Below are 7,076 nucleotides of genomic sequence, written 5' to 3'. Positions count from 1 at the left end.
GGGTATAGGCGCCTGTGCCTTGCCCGGCCGCCCAGAGTCTATGCGCCCACTGACTTGTATACCTTATACATAGCATAAGTGTATAGGGGGCTGCTCACTCTTTTGAGTCTCCCCACCCACATTGTGTGTGTCTCCTTCTCTCTCTCTCACTCTCCGTCTGTGGTGCTCCCCGATCCCCTTCAATTGGTATCAGAGCTATGGTGACCGCGGAGAGCACGAGGGCTTTTAGAGCTTCGAGGCGATAGCTCGCTCGCTCTCGACGGTAGAGAGATTAAGAAAGCTTGGAAGCTTTGTGAGAATGCAAAGGGAGCTTGTGAGCTCAGTTGAGAGTGATGTATGCTCTTGTGGAAGCTCATAAAGGAGTGTGGAAGATTGTGTGTAAGTGAAGGTGCCGCCCTAAAACTGTGTGCGCAGCAGCTCAGTTTTCAGATTCGTTTTTCTCCTTGTAGAATGCAGATCTGAGAATTCTGTTCTCGCGATGCCCATCCGTTTCGACGTGGTCTACAACTTTGCAGAAGAAACTTTTTGCAAATTCCTCACCGTTTTGCTGATATTCAGCTCAGCCTGACTGTATACAGAAAATTCCAGATTTTTTGTTGTCGCATTGTGTGCGAGTTTGATGCACTTTTGGACGCACACGAGATTCTTGAAATTGAGTGCATAAATTCTGAGCTGAAGATGCAATTGCAGCTTGTGTTAAGCTTGTGGTTTGAGGGTTTTTTGGTAGACTTGGGCAACGAAGTACGGAGGCGTTTACACACCATCGAGGCGGTCTCTTGAGAGACGCAGTTTTTTGGAGCACACAGGTGGAGCTTCTTTCACTGGTTTTCACAGGATACTTTGGCAGTGATTTTGTGCTTGGATTCATGGTCTTTGCGGATGGTTTGCATATGGTTATGGCGCATGGTTGATGCCCATTATACATGCATTTTGACGAGCACTTTCAAGTGCCGGTGAGCTCTCTTAAGAGCATTGTTTTCGCATTGAATAAGTTTCCGGATTGCAAATCTTTTGGCGCTTGCTTATGCGCAGTCACTCCGTTGATGTACGTTGAGTGCGGATTGCCATTGTATGTGAAAATGTGGAGCCATTTTGGCATTTCTACTCATTGGCATTGAGTAGTGTTATGGTTTATGGTAGAGATTATACTTGAGTTTTTTGATCAGTTTTGAGGGGAAATTCTGTCGGATTTTTTCCAGATTCTTGCCATAGTTTGTGATCGAGTGTTTACTCTCACTTTGACAGGTTTTGTCAGTTTGTACACAGTTTTGTGTTTTTGTATCCACTCTCGCAAGAGTGAGGAGTTGTGTATCTTTCTTTGCTTGAGATAGTGGTTTGCTCTCGGGTGGGAGAGTCTTGTGATCTCGAGCATTGTTTGCCATAGTTTTGCAGAGCTTATGCATGTATGTTGAGTGTAGTTTGATGCGCATTGATTGCTCATTGTATTGAGCTTGCAGGACAATGGTTATTTTGTGTTGATAGCCATTGTGCGTCGAAACTCTGGCGAAATTTTCCCAGGAGTTTTATGCGTATCATTTATGTGATCTAGGTAGAGATTGCGGGTTGCACTCAGCATTTGCGTGCGGTGTTCTCTGCAGGTGGGAGATTTGTGCGTGTGTATGCATCGATACCGCACAGTGTGGGCTTGGTGATTAGCTCACAGATTGCAGTGTGATACTAGAGCAGGTGAGGCTTGTATTGACATTGCGGGAGCTCTATTTTGGAGTGTGTCTCACAGGTTTTACATTGTGTTTCTGGCCATATTTGTAGACAGTTTCCAGGTGTTGTTGGTGAGGTGGTTTTGCTTTCTAGTTTGCTACATTGTGCTCATGGCAGAGACAGGTGATCGATCAGATTGTGACCTCTCACAGATGCGCATGTTTGATGGGTCAGACTTTGCGGCATGGAGAGAGTGTATGCTTGATGCATTGACACAGCGAGGGTTGCATCGACCATTGAGTGGTGATGCAGGTAGACCTTCAAACATGTCTGACGATCAGTGGCAGGAGCTAAAGGAGATGGCACTATCTACACTCTCTTTGCACCTTGTGGAATCTGTATATGCTCTTGTTATGTATGAGACTACTTCGAGAGCACTTTGGTGCAGATTACATGAAATGTATAATAGATATGAGTCATCACGGACTCGTGTGAAACATGTACATTCACGAGCACGCCGACACGTGACATGTTGGTATTGTGGTCATTCTGGACACGTTAGACGGCGTTGTTTTCGTTGTATGCGACATCGTAGGAGACATGGCAGTCTCAGAGATGTATGTAGTGATGCCATGGACTCAGTTGCTTTGACAGTTGAGGCACATGTAGTGTCGGAGTATACTAGTGACGGGGATGTCACTTTTACCTCGAGCTATGCACGAGATGCTATACATGTGGATAGTGCACTCCCTTCGCAGTGGTTGCTAGACGCAGATGCTATGTTTCATGTCACGCCGCATCGTGCATGGTTTTGTAGCTATTCTAGCGGGATGCTTGGCAGTGTACGTTTGACCGATGGATCGGTGCATGCGATAGCAGGTGCAGGAGATGTGAGACTGTCATTACCGAGCGGTGCATCTTACTTGTTACGACATGTGCGCTATGTACCAGATTTGACAGTGAGTTTGATCTCGATTGGTCAGCTTAGAGATTGTGGATGTCAGATTTCGCTACGAGAGCGAGATTTTGTGATGCATTTGGGTTCACTAGTGATTGCGAGAGGTGCCAGGAGTGGTACAGGTTACCCATTGCATGTGGATCACGCGAGAGACGGTGCTGTCTCTGTGATCACGCAGCCAGGTAGAGAGAGAGAGAGCAAGCAAGTCTCTTTTGCTTGTGGGTTGCAGGATGCTTTGCATGGAGTGCAGAGTAGTGAGCTCGTTGTGCACACAGCTGGGGCACGACTTGAGCAGTCACACAGAGAGGTGACAGAGTCAGACATGCATGCTTTGCTAGTGACTGAGCAAAGCAAAGAGTCAGTTGTGCGAGATATTTCTATGCAGGATAGACAGGTAGAGCGGTCTTGCTCTAGTGAGTCATGACAGGAGGACGTTGTGCAAGAGTCTATACATACGGAGTTAGAGCATGAGAGCTCTAGTGAGTCACAACAGATTGAGTGGTCATGTTTGCAGTGGATGATTGCAGAGGAGGCTGAGACGTCAGCGATTATGCAATCATTCCTTTCTATGCTCGAAAGTGAGCATGGGGATATAGTTGTGCAGGATATGTCTTCCAGCAGACACCTAGAGCAGCTGGTTTGCTCTGAGGTTGCACGACAGATTGATGCGTCTTTTGCAGACAGTCAGGAGATGCATGTGGCTGACACGCGTTGTCAGTCAGAGATGCCTATTGCCAGGGATATATATGTTGATGCATGCTCCGTAGAGCTAGCAGGGCCCGCTAGCATTGCATCGGCATTCGGTGGTCTCATGTATGAGATGCTGATCTTGAGACCGGATATCGCAGCTGCAGTGGGAGCATTTGCAGTTGGGGTTGTCAGTCGTTTGTTGACTGATGATGGCATAGTGCACGAGGGAGATATGCAGGTATTGCGTACATACTTGCAGTACGTGTGCGGTACGTCTGGTGGTGTATGGACTTACACGGGAGCAGGACAGCCGGATGCACGCGATCACAGCCAGCGAGTGGGCATCGGTTGAGAGCGGTTTTCTCTCGCCTTTTGTAGTCTTTAGACTAGGTTCTCTTGCTTAAAAGCACAATCGCCTTTAAGTGGGAGGTTGTTGGGGTATAGGCGCATGTGCCTTGCCCGGCCGCCCAGAGTCTGGGCGACCACTGACTTGTATACCTTATACATAGCATAAGTGTATAGGGGGCTGCTCACTCTTTTGAGTCTCCCCACCCACATTGTGTGTGTCTCCTTCTCTCTCTCTCACTCTCCGTCTATGGTGCTCCCCGATCCCCTTCAGTTCACCCAATGTGAGCTACATCCATGGAAAGCAGCCACTCAATGGCTTTAGTACTTCAAAGCAAGAAGTAAATCACAAAGGGATTATACCCTTTTGGAGCTCCCACCTTGCTTCACTCTCACCACCTCACACCCACCTTGTTGCATCAACTTCATACTCCAAAATGTGTGTAGAAATGGCCTCCTTTTATAGGCCAAAAGGGATGCCCTCTCTCATGAGGCAGCCGTGTGTAGCTGCCCTTGTGTAGACAAGTCCAAATGGACTCTCCAATCTTCCCATGTGTGGCGGCCCTTGAGAAGACAAGTTCGCCTTTGAAATCCACCACCGGCCACGGCCATTGTCTATCGACAATCGGCCAACCGACCGGCCATTCTCCGACCAATTTTTGGCCTCCATCCGGCCATAATATTCCGGCGAACCCAGTCTCGAGCTTTGCTCGAGACTCTCCATAAACTTTTGGGTTTCCGATGAGTGATTTTTCTTCACGCACGATGGCTTCTCTTCATAACGGGGGCCTTCCAAAATGTGCATTTTTAATAAATAAAAATTACAAGGGGGCAAATCAGGCTCCATACTTAAAATGAACAAGTGAGTGTGTGTTGGCTAGATTATCACTCAAGCAATTTAGGTTCCAAGATCAATTAACTTGGATCCATAATCACTAGTTTCTAAGCCATCACAAGCTCACCATAAATAAGAGAGATGTAGTGCAAAATGGAATGGGTTTGCTTATCCATGAAATGAGCTTTAAGTAGCTCTACAGCCTTGCATCAATGCATGTGGCATAATTCCAACTTTTCTCTTCTTGACTCATACTCTAGTACTCTAAGACAAAGCTCACACCTTACAATCCTCCCCTTGAGGTTTGGACTAGGAAGATACAATGAAGGTCCTTTACCTACTAAGGATGACACATAGTATCCACTAAGGATGTCAATACAAGAGGAATCCTTCCTTTGAACTTTGGGCTACAACTTGATGAAAAAAGACAACACTCCAATCAAAGAGCATAAACAACATACATCCCAAATCTAGAAGACAAATAGCATAACACTCCAATCCAGGAGCCACACTCCAATCTAGGAGCAAAAACAACGCTCTAATCCAAGAGCAAAATCTTGAAAAATATCGGCTTCGTTACAATCCAAGAGCACCTTCGTCTTCTTCAATACTTTGTCTTCAACTGCTTCATGGTCTTTGTCTTCATATCCTCCCCTCACACAAGTGCTTCTTTCCCCTTTTGTTGTGCAATCACGCTTTATTGAAAAAACAAGTGCAATGCAAAAATATTGATGTAAGAGAGTTCTGCTAATGCGGATGCTAATGATGCTGTTGCCGATTTTCCCTCCCCTCGAAGTGAATTTTGAAATTTTCCCATGGTGCCTTGGAGCGATCTTTGCACTTGGAGACTCTCCAAAGCCAGTGTTTGGACTCCATACAATAGCACAATGAGATTATCATCCTTAATGAGGGATGTAGTGACATACATTGCAAGAAATTGTGTTTGGTTGCAAGATTTTCAATTTTAATGTGTACTGTAAAATTTCCCTTCAATGTGAAGTACCTCTTCACACACACTTTTGGTCGATGCAAAACGGATTGAGGAGAGTTTCTTTGATAGATATGCAGTGGCCAGCGGGCACAAGACACTTTTGGTCGATGCAAAATGGATTGAGGAGAGTTTCTTTGATAGATATGCAGTGGCCAGCGGGCACAAGATTGGGTGTAAAATTTGATGAGTAATGTAGAGCGACTTTGCAACAAAAAACGAGGGTTGAAGCACTTGGTGTTTCAACGAGAGCAGCATGAGGATCAGAAAGCAGTAAGGGCATCAAATTGTAGTGAGATGACGATAACCACAGGCAGCTGGTCGGACGAAGGCAATCGGCCAAGCAAATTAGCTCTCCTCCACAAGCAGATCAGGCAATTAATGAAGCGGCAAGATGATTGCAAAGGTGTGGGGCATAGGTTGAAGTTACAGACAGCAGGCATGGATTGGAGCTCTAGGTGTCGGCTAGCTCTGAGAAGGAGATGCAAGAGCACCGTGGCTTAGGAGCACTAGGCAACGATAAATGAAGCCCATTCTCCAGGGCCCGAGCCTTTGTCCTCTTCCAGTGACCTCATCTTCTCCCCGCATCCCTTTAGATCTGCCACTTTAGATCTTCCAGTGGATGGCTATTGGCCAAGTTGGTGCCCTCCTTTAGAAAAATCCTCCCTTTGACCCTTAAAATAGGGTGTCTTCATGCATGATCAAAAGCTATTCTCACCAAAAAGGTTATGAGCATTTAATGCTCTCAAGCACAAACACAAGAATTCTTTTGAGTTGTTTTTCTGCAGAGAGCAAAGATACACTAATCTTGCAAACTTAATTGGGCAATTAGGTACAAAGATGGAACCCGATTAGAGCAAACAAATAGCTCTTGATAATGCCTATGCACACACACCTCTAACGCAAAGAGATTAAGAGATTGAAGGGATTGATTGGAGATATAAATCATGAAAAAACCATACTAAGTGCAAAGGGTAATTGAAGAAAGATTATGCAAACAATCAAAAACTAAATAGAATATCTTCCTCACCTAATCATCCAAGGGCCGTGGAGCATGCTCGTACCCAAGTGATGATTGGGGATTGAGATTATTAATAACATCAATGCAATAGAGACTAGTGAATGATAATAGAAGAATGCTAATCACTAACACAAAAATTCATAACAACGATCCTAGCTAGCACACCATAGCTCTAATACCACTTGATGGGAATGGGATAGTGCTAGCTAGGGTGGATGAAAGACAACCATCATGCACACAAGTGAGTGTGCCTTGGCTAGATTATCACTCAAGCAAATTAGGTTCCAAGATCAATTAGCTTGGACCCATAAACAAGATCTTGAGTAGTTTGTAAGCCATCACAAGATCACCATAAACAAGAGAGATGTAATGCAAAATGGAATGAATTTGCTTATTCATGAAATGAGCTTTAAGTAGCTCTACAACCTTGCACCACTACATGTGAGATAATTCCACCTTTTCTCTCCTTGAGCTCCTAAATCTAGAAGCGCAATAACTTCCTCTTGATTATTTTCAATCTAGACTTTGATTGTGGGATCCATCTTATCCTTTTCATCAAATTCTGTTACTTTCAGTACAT

The sequence above is a fragment of the Adiantum capillus-veneris genome, chromosome 2, assembly GCF_014529385.1.
Source record: "Adiantum capillus-veneris isolate H3 chromosome 2, ASM1452938v2, whole genome shotgun sequence".
NCBI lineage: Eukaryota > Viridiplantae > Streptophyta > Polypodiopsida > Polypodiales > Pteridaceae > Adiantum > Adiantum capillus-veneris.
The sequence above is the reverse complement of the archived record's forward strand: the minus strand, read 5'-3'. Positions refer to the sequence as shown.